At 42.3% G+C, this 19479-nt stretch overlaps 1 non-coding gene across 1 annotated transcript; it reads left to right on the top strand.

Annotated features, from left to right (window-relative positions):
* The first annotated feature begins 15707 nt into the window (after nucleotides 1-15707).
* On the top strand, nucleotides 15708-15777 carry LOC119471047. Its single transcript, XR_005200038.1, has one exon. It is a non-coding gene; the product is annotated as a small nucleolar RNA SNORD18 (small nucleolar RNA).
* The last annotated feature ends 3702 nt before the right edge of the window (nucleotides 15778-19479 follow it).

Raw genomic sequence — 19479 nt, 5'->3', positions numbered from 1 at the left:
TGAGCACACAGACCAGGGAGTAGAAAGAATGGCAAACAAATTAATGAGTTACAGTGTTCCAGAAACTCTAAGTCTGCATGGGACACAAAGAACATGTAAAGGAGAGAGCAACCCATGCTCCCTGGGGTAAGAAGAAAGGGATGCCAATTTCCCGAAAGAAAGGAGGTGGTTGTTATTGTAAGAGGAACGGAATGCTAAAAATCCAAAATCAACAGATGTCCACAGCACTAATAATAAAGTACCACGTTTTTAAATGTTACTTTTTTCATAAATTAGAGCGCATGAAAGGTTATCCCCATCATAATGTCACTCTCACTGGCATAGCAATATGTGCTCCAAAATGGGAAAGGAAGGAATGAAATTAGAGTGAACAGCTGGGGACAGAGCTGGGAAAGGCACCCAACAGATGTTCGCTGAGCCCCAGGTCCTGGGCACTGTGCTAGGCACGTGGGAGGAAACAGAATGAGATCCCTGTCCTGTGTCACCTCAAGAGCAGGAGTGAAAACGACCAAACTAAGGCAGGTAGCCCCAGCCACCAAGACCTCAAACCATTCCGAAATGGGATCTGCAAAATAGGGTCTTCTACCTCCATTCTAGAGAAAACTGCTATTTGATTTTGCTTTCATCTCTGCCAACTTCCAGATCAGGAAAAGATATTTTGCTCAACAAAATTGCTATCTGAGTCTGTCAGTCTATTGCTTCCCCCACCTACAAGAAGGACCCGTTTCAAACCCTCACCGGGGCTGCTGGGATTTTCAGATTCTGCTCGGGGACTGTGGGGATTTGTTTCACGATCTTGTTGGAAAAAAAAAAATTAAATAAATAAATTGGTGGCATTGCAACTGCTGTTGTTTTGAAATGTTTCGGTTTTATTTTGAGGCTTGTATTTTATCAGTATCTGTTTCTACATTTGGAGCTCATGTAATATGCATGGCTTCTTTATGAGATGTGATATGCATTTGTGGAGACTACATTGCCTGCCAGACTTTGTTGAGAAAATACATTTCAGTTACACCTGACCGGAAAACCATCTGCCCGTGCCGCGTGGACACATGGCCGATACTGGGATAGCATGGGAAGTCCCAACAATTGCTCAAGAATCTCTCAGCTAGAAGACATCCCAGAAGAGAAGTGGTAGATTATGACTCTTGAGAATACTTATTATCTGAAATAAATATAAATTTTTAATGACCTTTTCAAGGAAAAGTGACAAGTAATTGAAGATTTTTTGAGGGATAGCAAATGGTAACCAATTCCTAACTAGAATTCTTCCTCTCAAGCTGTGTGAAGGGTAAACACAGGAGCAAAATCATGATTATGCAGCTGAAAATGGCTAAAAAGTGGTGAAAATTATTAGTATTCTTGTTTTCCCCTTCACAGTATTATTGCCTAGCACAGGGCCTGGCACATACTGAGTACTCAAAAAATGGCAGCTACATTTTGCTATTTTTAATACTGTATTTGAAACTTCAGCACTTGGCTCAGGACCTGGGACACAGTAGGCACTCAGCAAATGTCTATCAAGTGCATGAATGAATAGCAGGCAGAGCTGGTATTTGGCTGCAAACTCCTTGGCAGAGTATGATACTAATATTCTTTCTCTTGACTCAGCTGCAAAGATCCAGACGATGAGCCACTAGGAGCCTCTTCCTGGAGAAGATGGCCCCATCAAACCTGAAGATCCCAAAGCCCTGGCTGAAACTGTAGCTACAGACACTACATGTAGAATTGGCATTGAATTCACTCCCTGCCAAGTCCTGAGCAAGCTTGGCGGTAGGCTTAAAGCTGCTTCTCAAATTCAATGGGATGCTGATTGAAGATCTCAGTTGAAAATACACTTTGTACATGCAGAGCACACCCACGGCAGCTTTAATCACGGTCCAAAGGAAAGGGAACTTGTTCTGTTTTGTTGCTCTGAGCCTATGCCCACATCCTCTGCAGGCCAGTAGCAGCAACGCCTAGCAAGGAGCAGCAGAAACCCTCTGGGGTGTTCATCCTTCCATGCATGCAAATGAGAAGTGCAAATCGATTCCTCGTCTCCTTGTAATACTGCTTTTCTCTCCCCTGTTTCTTCTTCATCTCTCTCTCTCCTTTTTGGGGTCCTTAGTGGTTGTGGTCTCCTAGATGCTAGAACTCATCATTACCCTCTATCATCGTTTAGATGTTCTTTGCTCGTCCTGGATAGAAGTTCATGATGGTAAAAAACATGGCAACTATCATTTCATGGGCACCAAGAAGGGATGTGATTTCTTTACATTGATCCCAATCCACACAAGATGGACTTAATGATTCTCATTGTATATGAAGAAACTAAGTCTAGAGAGGCTAGTAAATAATGGAACTTACATTTGAAACCAAATTCATCTGTCTCCCAAGACCAAGCTTCCCTAAGCATTATTTCCAATAGGGGGAGAATGGGAGCCAGACAGCCTATATTTTATCATAAAGACTAGGCAGGTCTCCAGTTTCAGAGCGCTCGGAGAAGTTCTTAAGCAATGGCAGTGTTCAGTGTTCCCTCCTCTTTCATTGTTTCCATCCAAAAATCCATTATCTGATCCTGTCAAATGAATATTTTGGCCAACCACCCTTCTAGGTCCTCAGCTTTTTCCATGCTGTCTTCTGGAATTCCTTTTCCCATCTCTGGAATAGGACAAATAACTCAAGAAGAGCAAAGAACATCGGATCTAACCTATACTTCCACACTTAGAAGTTTTATGACCTTGGAAGAATTGTATCACTTCCATGATCCTCAGTCTCCCTTTCTGTTAACCAGGAACTAAGTGATTCTACCACCCCACAGAGTTTCCATGTGAATTACATGATTCCCACCCTGTGAGCTTCAATTCCTTAGAAGATCCTGGAGAAGGCAACTTAGTTTCACTGACTAAGAGATGGAGTTTTAGCATTGATCTGTTCCTTCACACCACAGTCCATATCTGTTTCTCAAAATATTTTTCTGTGTGCCTTGTTCTTCTGAGCAAAGTTTACTCCAAAACCTAAGTTCATCCCTGGCAAGGTCTACAGAGCCTTGGGCTTCTCAAAGGCACCAACCTCCTGGAAGCCCAAGCGTTTTATGCACCTGTATTATAACATCAATTCTGCCCGCTAGTATCTGCCCTCATACCCTAGGTCCATTGAGGGCTAATAGCAGCCTGAATCAGGCCGAACTCTACCACATCCCTCAGACACTGCAATTTGGACTCTCTACTCTGCACCTTAGGGACAGGCTAAAAAGCCTACTTTATTCTCTCAGCACCAATCTTGTTCTCAGAGCAGAACTTTGAAGTCAGAAAAACCTCAGCTTAAATTCTGACTCTGTGTTCTCTCACTATGGGATCTTGGGTAAATTCTTCATTATTGATGGTTTTATGGTTTTGGTGATTGGCTTTGTGCACATGCAAACCTACTGGCACATTATAAATACTTCTATATTTGTTTTCCATCAGCACCCATCATCTTTCCCATAAAAGCATTGCACAAGGTCCACTATTGTTTCTTTTCCTTCTTTTTTTTTTTCTTTGTATAGACAGCGTCTCTCTCTCTTGCTCAGGCTGGGGGACAGTGGCACAATCATAACTGACTGTAGTTGTGAACTCCTAGCCTCAAGCAATCCTTCCACCAAGTGCTGGTATTGCAGGCATGAGCCATCATTCCCAGCCTGGTCCAGCATTCTTTATAGCTGAATTCATCCAAATTAAGATAGATTAGATAAGAAACATTATCTGAAAGTGTCTGACATATAACAAAAGCTCAGTAAATATCAGTTGTTGCTGCTGTATTATTTCATCACCATTGTTATCATCCTTATGATCATTATCTACTATGTATGGAGCTTCTTCTATGTGCTAAAACCTGTCGTGGGCACTTGATAAACACTATTTCTAATCACTGTAACCCTGCAAGGTAGAAATCATCCTTTCTCCTACAGACAAGGAAATTGAAGCTCAAGAGAGAAAGTGACTGACTCTAAGCCGCACAGCTAGTTAAGTGGCCAAGTCAGGACTGTCTAATTGGATCTAACGAATTTGTAATCCCTGTTTAAGAACGGAGTGAAAGAGAAACGTAAAAAAATAAGGGGATTCCTGCTCTCCCACAAGAGTGCTCGGAAGAACAAGGTTAAGTACATCCAACTAGGACCCATGCAAAGAACTGAGAACGGAGCTGTCCAGAAGAGAGAGGACACATGCAGGGGAGCTGGGGGACACCTCCAGGGAAGAGTGGGCTTGAGCTGGACCTGAAGATGTGGAGAACAAAGGAGAACTTCAGGGAGCTTGAGCAAGAGGAGACAGGGATGGGGTAAGAATGCCGGGGAGCAGCCACCAATACTCACTGAGCATCTACTGTGTTCCTGTTCAGGGTGGACAGTATGCATATGAGCTCGCTGAATCCTGACAGAACTATCGGGTAAGTATCTTTTATCCCCACTTTACAGAGGAAGTAGCACAGTCATACAAGTAATAAGTATGAAAGCAAAGGTGAAAAGGGGGCAGGGCATACGCAGGGCATGATTCTACTTCAGCACATCCCTAGGAAGTCCCTTTACCAGGGACTCACAAAGGAGAAATTATCAGGTCACTTTCACCCCAAGTACAGCAGACTGTTTCAGAATTTCATTTTGTTCTCAATATCTGTCGTTCAGCCTGGGTAGTGGGCTTCACATGTAGAACAAAGATGTCCATTCTTTCTCGATTCAATAGTGTGGATCTCATGATTTCACTCATTCCTTCAGCCAACCAACCAACCTTCATGGACCTTCTCTTACTGTGTGGCTCCTGTTATAGAGGCTAGGGCATAAAGATCAGTCACTCTAGAGACCCTGCCTTCAAAGCTGCTCTGCCATGGCTCCTGAACTCATGCTAAATGTTGTGCTGTCACCAAATGAACATAATGGTGAGTGCATTGAATGTTAATTATAGCATGGAGTAAACTCAGCTATACCATGTTTCATTGTCTACTTTTCTTGATTGTCCAATCTGTAATCCACTGACCAGCCATAAATACTTATAATTATTTTCTTTCATCATGCTCAAAACCACTAATTAGAGTAATTACTGCAAAGTATAGTTAACATGAATCAAGCTGGCATGAAGCAAATCATACCCTATTCCCCATTTTGCCTTTCCTCGAGGTCCTTAGTCTTGTCTTAGTTTCCCAGGCCAAGATCCACTCCATTTGCTGAAATGTTTCAATTACCTGACTAGGCCACACCCTCCTATCCACTGTGACTTTAGGCAGGGTAAACACAGATAATGAATATTTCTATAGATTCATATTTGGCTGGTCAGATCTCTGATAATTTCCAACTCCCTTGTAACCAACTATTCTCTCTCATTTCATGTGGCTTAATTTTATGGCCTGGATCCCAGGCCTGAAGGCTTGAGTGTCTGTTGCTTTGTCATGATAGTCCTATTAGCATGAAGATTTATTTTTAAAGACATTGTCCCTGGCACACAAAGAGAAATGGTGTACAGTAGTAAAAAGAGCTCACCCCATAAGATGCACATTCAGTGCAAGGTCCCCGGCATTCATTCACTCTGGAGCAGGGGGCTGTCACTTCAACCCGCTAAGCCTGGGTTCCCTCAGTGGTACAGGTGAATGCTAATACCTGTCTCAGAGGATGGGTGGGGTGTGTACATGAGGGTGCTTTATAAACCGTTAAGCACTCTCCAGTTGGAATTATTTTTACTCTGTAAAGCTCTGGCCATGCTGTGAATAGGGAAAGAAGTAGTAAACTCCATAAGGAAAGAAATGCATTTTATGGCATGGGCTCTGATTTTACGTTCACAGGTGTTTCAGTGGTGGTGGTGATGGTGGTGGTAGTATTTCATTTTTGATGGGTTTGTTCTTTCAGAAAATCCACCTGCACCCTCAATCGTCCTCACTCATGCCTTAAAATGAGTCTACAAAGAACAAGTTGGCAGGTCCCCTTCCTTGCCCTCAGGTGGTGGCACTAGCCTGATCCACACGTGATACTCCAGGCACGTCTGCTCCTGATGCTCCCCACACCCCACCAACATGGTCAGAGCCAAGGGCTGCTGTCAACTCAAAAGCCAATTTACCAGGAAGCCCATGAGGCTTAAGCCTCAGGATCCTTCACTTGGGCAGATCCTTTCCAAAGCCCTGAACTCTGTTCCCCCAAATGCATACATTGAAGCTCTAACCCCAAGTTCATCAGAATGTGACTATATTTGGACATACAGTCTTTAAAGAGGTAACTAAGTTAAAACGAGGTCACTAGGGTGCGTCCTAATCCAATCTGACTAGTGTCCTTGCAAGAAGAGATTAGTATATGCACCTACCATGTACTCACAAAAATGAAAAATTAGAAAAGAAAGAACAAAATAAAAAGAGATTAGGATATAGACACACACACAAAGGGATGGCTACGTGAGGCCACAGGGAGAAGGCAGCCACCTGCAATCCCAGAAGAGAGGTTCAAAAGAAACCAACCCCGCCAACACCGTGAGCTCAGATTCCCAGCCTCCAGAATCTCGGTTGCTTCTACAATGTCTGTTGTGTAGGCCATGCAGCCTGTGGTACTTTGTTTTGGCAGCCAGGGCCATTTGTCTATTCTTTTTTTTTTTAAGGTCGCCAAAAATGTGAAAACCCCAAGCCCTGCAGAGCCTGCTCCACCTCGATGTGAACACATGATTGGCTCACACACCAATGTCGGGCCAGAGCTGATCAGAAATGAAAGTGTGGGAAGAGAGTGGAAGCGAGATGCATTTTACTGCAGAGACAGAATGAGATCTTCACATGGGGAAGGAAGAACAGGTCCTGAAACAAACGGCCGATTCTCACTTTGACTCAGTTTCCATCGGGGCAAACCCATTCTCAAGTCCTGTGCAGTGCGTGTCCCCTGTTCAGCTTCCGGTCTGTTTAGTTGCGTGTACCAGACATCCCTACCCCACCAGTGTGAGTTCTCTTTCCCTAGGCCCCTGAAAAGAAGGGATAAGCAGATCCGGGAAAGAGCTACCATCAAAGTGACAATGGCAGAAAATCAAAGCAATTTCTGGAGGCCTTTCTAAAATGCCCAGCTCACAGGGCAAAGGCCTACCAAGATTCGGATTCAGGAAAATTACAGGCTGTTTAGCTTCTCAAGTTATCTTATAATCACTGAGTGGAGAGAAAAGCAGATGGTGGTATCTACCTAAGAACTTTAAAAGGGAAAGCAGAGGGCAGAGATGATAGACGTGTATTATTTATTTCTCAGAGGGAAAGACAGATCTTCAAGTATAATGACAGCTAGCATTCGAGTGGCCTAGTGTGCAAAACACTTTCACCTTCTCTGTCTCATGTCATGTTCACAACGACCAGACAAATCAATGACCTTATCATTATCCCCTTTTACTAAATAAGGAAACAGAGCCCCAGGTCTACACAAACAGTAACATTGAATTCTGGTCCTTTGAATCCAAACTCCTTTGTCATCTTAGCATACATTTATAGATACAGCCCCTCCTACGTGTGCCCGTGAAATCCTCTGTGCTTGCTATTTAAAACGAGAAAACCATAACATGATTTTTTATAGTCAAAAACACATCAGGGATTTCCATTTCCTAATATTCAGGCTCAGGCTGACTGCTTAAGCCACTTGGCACTTGGCTTTTGAGTCCTCCCAGGTAGATGGAGCCCTCCTCTTCCTCTCCTCTGTGCCCCACACCTTACAGTACCTGGCATACAAAAGGCATCCTCAAAGTTGGCTGGGCCCTGCTGTCCCTGCCTGTGGCTTCTCAGATCCAGGCCCACCCTTGGCTTTGATTCCTGCCCTCAGCCCCCCACCTGACTACCCCACTCCCAGAATTCCATCCTTCCAAATAGGACTTCCTGCCCCCACCCCTCCATCCTCAGCAAGCAGCCAGGGGTGAGAGCCCTGCTGTCTCTGATCTGACCACCGCAGGTGACACCCTCTCCTGACTCACCCCTGCAGCCTTCCACCCACCAGACCTGGACCCTTCTTCTCATTCTACAGGACCTGGTAGCTCTAGTATCTCTGTCATGATGAAGCGGACCACCCACCTCTGGCTCTCCCAGGCAGGCTCTAGCCCTCCCTAATAATGAGAATAAAAATAACTGGCATTTACTGAATCCTTACTATGAAACAGATATGCAATGGACTGAGTGTTTATGTCCTCCCCAAATTCATATGCTGAAATCCTAACCCCAAGATGATGGTGTTAAGAGGTAGGATACCTGGGAGGCCTTCAGGTTGCAAGAGTGGGATCCTTATGAATAGGATCTGTACCCTTATTAAAAGGACCCCAGAGGGCTCTCTCACCTTCTCTCCACCACATGAGGACACCATGAGAAGACAGCAGTCTGCAGGCCGAAGGAGGACCCTCACCAGAGCCTAACCCTGCTGGCACCCTGATCTTGGACTTCCAGCCTGCAGAACTCTGAGAAAAAAATTCTCGTTTATAAGCCACCCAATCTGTGGTTCTTTGTTACAGCAGCCCAAACAGACAAAAACACAGATATTATAAAAAGGGCTTCCTATCCATCATCTCATTCAATCCCCACACAGTGAACTTGTAAATGGTATATATTTTATCCCCTGGGTTAGGTACTATGAGCTGCATTTCATGAAGGAGGAAACTGAGGCATAGGAAAGGAAAAGGATGTGGCTCAGGGACAGGCAGCCAGGAACAGAAACAGATCCTTTATGTCCCCTGCTACTGGCACTGCCTCACATCTACAGATGCAGAAACAAAGCTAAGCCTTGTAATGGTGTGACCATAGTCACATGCTTCACCCTGAGCAGACCCAGGGCTCTCATCCCAGGCTATCTGCTCCCAGGAGTGGGGCTCTGCCTTCCATGTTCTGCTGTCTCCCTACATAGAGAAGGTTTGGGGCAAGGTTATGGCTCTCAGAGTGTGACAAGGATAAACTGAGTCTGAGGTTGTACTCAGATCATTCAGCTCAACTGATATTCTGAGGCAGGGTGGAGTCGGGGAGCTGGGCCAGCCATTGGGAAGTCACATGACATCCAAGGAGAAGTCATATGACATGGTTCAAGAAGGGAAGAGGAAATTGAATGAGGGCTTGAGCTGGGGAAAGGGGAGAGGAGACCTGGGCAGCCCAGACATGAGCAGGGACCAGGTACATGTGCCGCTGATGAGTTTCTTCAGTGCAAACATGTTGCTTTGGGTTGACTGGCTCAATTAGACATAGAGTGGCCCTCCCTGAGCCTTATTTTAAAGGACCCACAGAGGACCAAGATCTCCCTTGACCTAAGTACCTGGGGTAGCCCAAGGACGCAACAGATCTCACCCATAAGTATGGGGACATCTAAACCCATGTAATAAGCCATAGACCTTCTGAATGGGGAATTCAGCTTTTATAGCCCCCCTTGCATCTCTGCCCAATGCAAACCTGGAAACAGCACTATAAGGGCCTGTAGAAGAGGAATGCTGGAGTCAATCAGCCCAGCCTGGCTCTGAAGGAAGGTCTGGCCTGCACTTGCACACCTGGACCAAGTAATTATGAATCATACCTTTCTTCCCAAATATAAGACCTGAAACCCCACCAAGGTCTGTTTTGGGGTTTGTTTTGATGGAGTAACATAGCCATACCTCAGGGGCTTGGCTCACTCATCCGTGGAGACAAGTCTTGGAAAATGTTTTCTGTTTGCAAATCTTTGAGCTTGATGAGCTGTGACGATGTTTGCCCAACACAGCAGTCCTGTGTGCTTGGGGTTTGGGCATTGCTCACACACCAGTGGCACTGCAGCACATGCTACACCCATAAATATAGATAGCATCTGCCCTGAAGGGTTCAAGGGCTTTGTTATGGTTATCATGAGGGGTTGTGGTTTTCCTTTATTTTATAAAACCCACAAAATTATTGTTATGCTTTTCTAACAAAAACAACAATACGATGTTGCTAAAAATTCTTGAGCTTGGATTCAGACAGCCTGGGTACAAGGCCCAGCTCTGAATTTACTCTCTTTATAACCAGGAAGAAATCAACAAACCACTGTGGGTCTCAGTTTTCTCATCTGTAAAATGGGGATAATAATATTCATTTGATGGATTGAGTGCATGCCCTTCCTGTTTTCCACAGATGTTATAAGACTCCAAATCAAAGCATTAATGAGAGTATAGTGTGAATTGCCAATCACTATATAAGTGGGATATATATACACCATTTTTTTCTCGATTTTGAACTCAATGAGAAATGGTGCACTAGGTCAGGTGACACATGCCTGAGAGAAAGTTACAGCCTTATAGATCATTGTATATGTCAGAGGAAAGTCTCTAATCTGTAGGTTTACCTAAAAGGCTGCAAGAACCAGTTACTGACTCCTTTTTATGCACCAGGTATGACTAGCCATTGAGAATGCAGTACTAACTAGCATAGTTCTTCCCTAGAGTGAAAGCCACAGTCCAAATTTTAAGTGAATAACTAGAACCCAAAAGTGTAAGAGCTGTATAAAGAAGTGGTGCTAACGCCATGAGGGACTAATGAAAAGGCCCTCCTAGAGGAGAGGACCATTGAGCTGGATGCTGAAAAGGCAGGAGAAACTTGCTAATGGAGCAAGCAAGTCAGCATACACAAGACAAAGAAAGTGGCCCAGGCATCGCAGAGGAGTATGCTGAGAAAGACATGGGCTTCCTTGCACAGTGCTGGGTTGGTGGGAAGAGGGGAGCCGCAATGATGTATGAGGGGCAGCCCAGCTTTCCTGACCACACGGCCACCTCACTTGGTGGGAGAGAGAGAGGTAGGAAGGTGGGAAATTTCAAGGAGTGGTGATGAGGGGAAGGGGCGAAAGAATGACTATGACGAGGGGCTGCTGAAGAGAGACGTGGTCAGGAAGACTTTGCCCACTCTGGAGTGAAGGGAAGAGTTGATGCCACCTACACACCTTTGGCATCCCCCACTTTCTCCTAAATTCTTGATGCATGACAAGCCACCAACATACTCAGAAGCAAGTGAAAAGAGAGAAGCAAATCTAGAACTACCCAAACGTGAGTGTCATCTTTGTAGGAGGTGGGGCTCGAGGAAACTCCTGAGTGACTCTGCAGTTGGTGTCCCCAAGGTGACATAATGTAAAGGAAAGTTCAAGGTTCAGTGCTGCAGAGTAATTTTACCACTCCGTTTTTGCATCCTAACTGGTGGCTTTCAAACCACCTTCTCTCAGCTGTCATCTTCTCCAAGGCATGAGAAGGGCAGCTTGGGGGCATTCTCTGGCCTCCTTCCCTCTGGTGGATGAAGTGCCTTCTCCTTAAACCAGAACCATCTGTGAAAAATGACTGGGAGGCACAAAAAGTGCTGGAACCACAAGATTCCAGCTTTGGTTTTGGCTTTCTGGCAACAAAAGAGTAAAAACACAGTTCTCATTTCTCCAAATATTTCCTTCTCCACTGTCTGCTCTGGCCTGACTTCAGTCCCCGACAGGGCAGGGCTGATGCCTCTGTGGCCCACTCCCTCTGCTGCCTTTGGAGATATTGCTGGAATGCACATTAAAATCATGGTATTGGCTGGGAATAAAATGAGTTTTTCAAAAAGGACAAACTTCATAAATCCAGGCTTGTTCCTACACAGGTATATAGAAGAAACAGAAGAAATGTTTTTTCCTGTGTTTATGTCTTGCCAAGACGCAAAAATGAAAAACTATTTTTTTTTCCACAGAAGGTGTCTGTTAAGGGACTTGAAGTGAGTCCAGAGAAAGGCAGGTTGTGAGATCTTAAAGTGTCTTTTTCATTATCAGCCAACAATGGCCATCCAGGTCCTCACACAGCATCTGCGCACATTGTTATCATCAGGAGCTGCCTGTGTGTCACCTGATGAAGACTACAGCTCGGGCCGATGGGGTGGGACCAAGATATTTACAGAGATGACAGAGGGATGTTGGAAAATTCACTCTCCTCCACACCGCAGGAAGGTTTAAAGATCCAAACCAAACCAGAGCTCATTCAAGTGTTAGGAGACGTAAAATAATGCGGTTTGGGGTGCACACATGTTTTTAGCTATAAATACCTTTTAGATTGTTCCAACGCATTGAGCCAAAACCTAAATGCTGTGAGGTTTCAACCAACCGAATGGTTCCTTAAATAAACACTATGTGAGGACGAAAATTACCAAAGTGAATTTGAAAGAGGAGAGACTGACTAAATGGATGACCTGAAGTGAGGAGAGGTGTGTCCACGCCTTCCATAGCAAGCGTTAGCTGGGGGCTTTCAGTAGGCTGGGCTCTGGTCAGACTCATTCAGCTCCACGGCTGTGTTCACTCTTCCACCAGGAATCCCATGAGAAGGACACTGGTGCCTTGCACTGTAAAAAGGAAAAAGCCAAAGCTCCAGGAAGTTTAAGAAAATCAGCTCCCAACTGGAAGTCAAGTTGGTCTGACTCCAAAGCCCGCCGTCCTTCATGGGACCCACTGCCCCCATTCCATGGGTCTGTTTCTTCATTGGTATTACCTTTTCAGGGCAAAGGCACTGCCCCCTTCACCTAAGGCTCCTCGGTGTCAGGTGGCATCTGGGACACTGGACGTTGTCTGAGTTTCCCGGGGCTGCCATAGCAAATGACCATGGACCCGATGGCGAGACACAGCAAACATTTATTCTCTCACAGTTCTGGAAGTTAGAAGTCTAAAATCCAGGTGTCTTCAGGCCTCTCTCTGGCTTCTGGGGTTTACCACAAATCCCTGATGCTCCTTAGCTTGCAGACACATCACTCCCACCCCCCCTCCGTCTTCACTTGGTATCCTCTCTGAGTCTGGGTTTGTCTTTTCTCCTCGTCCTAGAGGGGCAGAAATCATATGGAATTCGGGCTCATTCTGATTTCCTGTGACATCATCCTAATTTGATTGCACCTGCAAAGACCCAACTTCTAGGTATGGTCACATTCACAGGTACCTGGGGCTAGGGCTCCAACATACTTTTGGTAGGACAAAAGTCAACCCATAATAGAGATAATAAACTCAGATTTCTTGAGTGAATAAAAAACCAAAACGATCCTCCAGTGGACGCAGTGCTCTGGGAACCTCTCTGGGCACATCAGGTCCCTGAACGTTGCTGCTCTATTTTCCTCCCATCGCCTGAAGAAACCAGCCAGGCTGCCAAAGCTCACACCATGCTGGGACATCCTGTAGTCTGATGGAGTAAGAGAAACCTCTTCACCTATAAGGCATCACACCCCATTCCCTTTCTCCCAACAACAACAAAAAAAAAACAGGACACTTTTACCACTGCACAATGGAGGCAGAAACTTCCAGAAAGAGTAAAAACATGAATCTAAGAGCCACTTTTTGGCCTGTGACTCAGAGTACAGGAAGAATGCCTGTTATCCTGAAAAAAATTCACTCAGCAGGAGTAAACACTAAAACTGATCACATTTTTAAATGTCGCAATTACCTGTATAATACTGATCAACCAATGACATTATCAAGAAATACCAGCTTAGGCTTCTACTACTTGGCTATAAAATCTTTCTTGTTTTGTTTTTTAATAACTGATTTTTCAAGAATGTTATATTTATAAACACACATATATTTTATGTCCTATCTCCAAGATAGTTCCACATGAGAACGTTACTAGCGAAGGAGCCAACATCAACAAAAATGTATAAAAAGTGGTTAATGAAGTCCACATTAAGGAAACAGGAGAAAGTAGCTAAGAGAATGTAAATTCATTGAGGAAATAAGCCTTTGCATATACTGTTAAATATAATTTCCACCAGGCGCATGAAGCACATGAGTAATTATAGACCAGGAAAAAGAAACTGATAACCTTTTCTCAGCATGGACACCACCTCCTTTGATTATGAGGCAGAGCTTTGAAGAGTTAAATGCCGTCTGCAAATGCCAGGGGGTGGTGTTGGTGCTGCCTGAACTGTTCCTCCGCACAGCCAGGGCTGCACATGAACCAGTTGCACAGGGGATATTTCCCCCTCCCTCTTCTTTCATCTCTGTGGAAATACATGTTTCATATCAGCCTGTGATGCTTGGAACATGTTCCAAAGAACCCCGCGTTCTAACACCAAAATCAAAGAATGCTTGTCTTTTATCAGTTTGCAGCAAGAACAATAAGTAAACAAGCAGAAATTTCTCACTGATAAGTGTTATTCTATAATTTTTTCCTAAATATTTGGAACTCACTATCTCTAGCCTAAAAGGAAGTACTGGAGCTAATGCAGCAAAAGAGCATCGCACCCCCCCAGGGCCCCCACCGTGCCAAGTGCAGGCCACCCCTCACTGTGTGCCAGGAGGGGTAAGGCCAGCTTGCATTTGCCTATCAGTCCATCCACCCCACCCTGAGGATGATGACAGCAGGGGCCCTCTGGGCACCTGTGCTTATCCCAGACCCTGGCACCTGTGAGCTGGCAGTGAGGGTTTGCTGTAAGAATGAGCAGATAAAAATGCAAATCAAAACCACAATGAGATATCACCTTGCACTCATTTGAATGGCCACCATCAGAAAACACACATACACACACACACACACACACACACACACACACACACAAATAACCATTGGCAAGGATGTGGAGAAGTTGAAACTCTTGTGCATTGCTAGTAAGAGCGTTAAATGGTGCAGTCATTGTGGAAAACAGTATGATGGTTCCTCAAAAGATTAAATCTAGAATTTCCACATGATCCAGAAATTCCCCTTTTGGGCAAATTTCCAAAAGAATTGAAAGCAGGGTCTCACACAGACACTCATGCACTCATATTCACGGCAGAACTATTTACAACAGCCAAAAGGCGGAAGCATCCCAGGTGTTCATCAGTGGATCAATGGAGAAACAAAATGTGGCACATACATACAATGGAATATTACTCAGTCTTGCAGAGGAAAGAAATTCTGACACACCACAACACAGATGAACCTTGAGGATGTTATCCTAAGTGAAGTAAACCAGGCCCAGAAAGACAAATATGGTATGATCGCACTTACATGAGGTCCCTAGAGTAGCCAAAATCATAGAAACGGAAAGTAGGCTGGTGGTTACCAGGTGCTGGAGGGAGTGAGGAGTGAGGAACTACTGGTAATAGGGACAGGGTTTCAGCCTGTGATGATGGAAAGAGCTCTGGATGGAAAGAGCTCTGGAGTTGGATGATGGCTGCACAACAATGTGAATACCTACCTAATGCCACTGAACGGCACACTTAAAAATGGTTAAATTGTAAATTTTATGTTAGGAATAGTTTACCTAAATTATTTAAAAAGAGGCAGATGATGAATGTCAACATTGAATAGCATTCTCTTGCAAGCACATGGCTTCTAGCAGCCCCACCACCTAACAAGCTTCAGAAACTTGACTGCAGTTGGTAAGGTACAACTGGTGGGTATTTTAAGAATGTTAATTTAAAAAAAAAACAAAACTGTAACTAGATTTTAATACAGAGATCTAGAAAGCCAGAAAACACTGGCTTATATAATTCCACCACTCAAATAATCCCAACTGACCATATTTCTTAAAGTAAAAATAATACCCTGCCCAGGATCAGGCTGCTCAGTGGTGTGCAATGTTATAAAATGAAAAGTACACACATCTTTCCCTCCCTAGTCCCTCCCGCAAATGATGATCACTATTATCAGGTGCTTAACACGTCCTTTTAAGAACAGCAACCACACACACTAAGCTTAGACTTAATGTTACAATGACACGTACATATGCACTTGAAATTTTTAATTTTCACTTGGCATGTTTGCCTTTACATTGTGTTTTTATACATTTTATTTTATATTTATATTTTTTAAATGTTAGTATGATGAGGATTCACTTCCTGGTCTGTGTTTCTGAAACACATGGTTCTGTGAAAGTTCTGATTTGTGGGGGGAAATGTTTACAATTTGGTCCATACGATGTGCATTTTACAGGATTTTAAATTTTCCCTTGTAAATATTTTTAGGGATTTTTCCATATTAAGATATATGAAGCTACTTGGTGACTGTTTAGTATTCCTGATTAAACATTTAGGCTGCTTCTAAGCGTGTTGTTTTGTTTTCCTTTTGTTTATTTTCTTCACTCTAGCAAGTATTCATAGCAATGAAATTTGCAGATCAAAATATGGGCAATTTGTATTTTAACAGACATTGGTAAATTACAATCCATAATAGTAGCAACAACATGCACACCCATAATTTGTGGTAATATCTGTTCCCCAGCATCACCCAGTCACCAGCAGCACTTCCCCTGAGCTGGTGTTTTAATGTTTGCCTTCCTGAGGAAAAAACACGGTAATTCATAATTTTTATTTGCAGCTCCTTAACTAAGAGATATACTGAACGTCTTTTAAATGTCCTTGTTCCTATTCTTTACTGGCCTTTCTATTAATTTATAAATGTCTTATTGATGGGCTCTTTAAAGATGAAGAAAATTAGCCTCTCATTTGTCATATCTGTTGCAGATCCATTCCCCAGATTTGTTTTCCTTTGAGCTCTCCTGTGCCAAACAGAAATGCAAAATTTGCCTATAGTCATATGTATATGTCTTTTCTTTTACAGCTTCTGGGGTTTCTTTGTTGCCTAGAGAGATTTTCCCTTCACCAAGTTTAAAAATAAACACATTCAAACTTTTAGGCAGGCTCTCTTTGATCTGTTTATACAAGGGTGAGCCAGTGGTATTGCCTTGAATGGGATAAGAGGTAAGATCATGAATGGGAATGTTAAGGCCAGCTATTAAAATGGAAGGGAATAATACTTATTTCAATTAATTTTCAACAAGCATGACAAGACAATTCAGTAGGGGAAAGAAGTATATTTTCAACAAATGGCATTGGGACAACGGGATGTTTTACAAAACTGTTGTTTTAAAACAATATGTAAAATGTGAAGTTGGACCACTACTTCACTGGTGTCTCCTTTGGCCAAGTGTTTAAGGGTTGGATTTAAAGATAAGCAATTTCCTTTCACACAGAGAAGAATTCTCCACTGACTGTTTATGTATTTACGGCAATGACTGTCAGTAGTACATGCTACCTGGCAGATATTTTCCAAAAGGCAAAACATGCTTAATCTGTCTTTTCAAAATAAAGATAACATTTTAATAATGAGTAAGAAAGCAATCACTTTTCAAAGACTATTTCTACCATGGGGAGAGCATTTGAAAAACTGTATTTGGAAACGTTTCCATTGTTACACGATTTTGTTGCTGAAAACAATGTCTATTAAAAACACTGCTTATTTTTAAGTTATTATCTATATAGTTTACAAAATTTTTAAAAACATGTGAAGATTATTCCAACCATCTAAGCCTTCTGAACAAAGAGCTTGAAAAATTGAGTTCTAAACCTTAAAAAAATCAACTCAAAATGGACCATATACCTAAATATAAAAGCTAAGGTTATTAAACTTCTAGAAGAAAACATAAGAGTGATTCTGTGTGTCTTTGGTTTAGGCAATGGCTTCAATCTACATATAACACTAAGAGCACAAGTGATAAAGGAAAAAACAGATAAATTGGAATTCATAAAAATTGAAAACTTTTGGGTTTCAAAGAACATCATCATTAAGTGAACATATAACCCACAAAATGGGAAAAATTACTTGAAAATCACATTAATAAGAAATTTATATTCAGAATATACATACACATATATGTGTGTGTGTGTATGTATATATATATATACATTTTTTTCAATCTCATAAAATGTAACAACAAAAAGAACCCAATTTTTAAAAGGGCAAAGGATTTAAATAGACATCTCTATAAAGATACATAAATGACCAATAAGCACATGAAAAAAATGCTCATCATCCTTAGCCAATAGGAAAATTCAAATAAAAAAATACAATGAAATACTACTTTATATCCACTACAATGATGAAAATAAAGAAGACAGACAAAATACCAGTCCACAAAAGAAGTGTAAAGCAAAATGAAAAATAAAAAGTTTTGGCAAAAGACACAGGGAAATGGAAACCCTCATTCATTGCTAGGTGGACCGTAGAATGGTAGAGTTACTTTGAAAAAATAGTTCGGCAATTCCTTAAAATATCAGGCAGAGTTACCACATGAACCAGCAATTCCATTGCTAGGTATATATCCAGGACATATGAAAACACATGCTATCATAAAAATCTATACATGAATGTTCACAGCAACATTATTCATAATAGCCACAAGATGGAAAAAATCCAAGGGTCTATCTACAGATGAATATGCAAACAAGGCATGGTATGTCCACATACTAGACTATTAGGCAGTGATAAAAAGGAATGGGATACTCATGAGTGCTACAACATGGATGAACCCCGAAAGCATCATATGAACCCCGAAAGCATCATGCTACGTAAAAGAAACCGGTCACAAGAAACTACATCTTGTATAATTCCATTTATTTGAAATGTTCAGAATAGGCAATTTCATAGAGTCAGAAAGTGGATTTGTGGTTGCCTAGGGTTAGGTGGGGCCTGAGATAATGGGGAGTGATTCAATGCATATAGGATTTCTTTCCAGGTGATAGAATTGTTTTACAGTGGTCATGATTGCACAAATCTCTAAATATGCTAAAAATCTCTAAATTGCATACTTTACAATGGTGAATTTTTTGGCACATAGATCATATATCAATGAAGTTGTTATTTACTTTGGCTTTATTTTGAAAAACAATCAATGGGCCATAGTTTGGCAACTTTTACACTAGTATGTAAACATCTATAAAATGTATTATGATAGAAACTGAAAACACTAGAGCTAATATGTGATAAGAAAGGAAAATGAGTGACAAAGAGATGGGAGGTGAAGATCAGAAACTGACAGAGAGATGAAACATCTGAGAATGACTTTGGGAAACAAAAACCACCTTCTTTCTTCTACATATACAGACCTGTAGATAAAATGCTTCATCGTCCAGGAAAAACATCAGGTTTGAAAGCAAGAACCTGGTGACGTCTGTCCCAGGCATCTGTGGAGTGGACCAGCAAGTAAGTCACCACACAGGTGTCGAAATTCAGTCTCACTGTTTCCTAAATGATGAGGCCTCAGCTGAGTCACTTGGTCACTCTGGACATCTGTTTCCTTCTCTCTAAAAGGTCAGTTATATCTATCTTTCCAATACTAAGCTTACTTAGAAAACACTTGGAAAATCTTGATACATTATAAAATATAAACATTATTAACAGAAAACAGATATTTCTCTGTTGGTGTGCCATGACTTATGGCTCGATTTTTTCTTAATATGAATTTAAATAAGCTCAGAGCGGAGTAAGAAATCAATATTCATCTTCCAAATTAAATTTGATACAATTCAATTTGACAGACAGAAGTTCCAGTTCAACCCATGTAATCCTCAGCAGTTTACGCATATTACCTGGGCCACAGTTTTCCCACCTGTGAAGTGGTACAATCAGATAATCTCTTTGGTGCCTCCCAGTTCTGCAGTTCAAAGATGTCAAAATGTTGCTTAGGTGTCAGATTCAGAATGTGCTTATAATGAGTGCTGTAATGAGTAATGCACATGTAAAGCCCTTGTATTTTTTAAAGTGATTCCCAGAAGGAAAAAAAGTAAAGTTTTATAGGATACATGTGATC

Source organism: Cebus imitator, unplaced genomic scaffold (genome assembly GCF_001604975.1).
Source record: "Cebus imitator isolate Cc_AM_T3 unplaced genomic scaffold, Cebus_imitator-1.0 Scaffold1, whole genome shotgun sequence".
NCBI lineage: Eukaryota > Metazoa > Chordata > Mammalia > Primates > Cebidae > Cebus > Cebus imitator.
The sequence above is the reverse complement of the archived record's forward strand: the minus strand, read 5'-3'. Positions and strand labels throughout refer to the sequence as shown.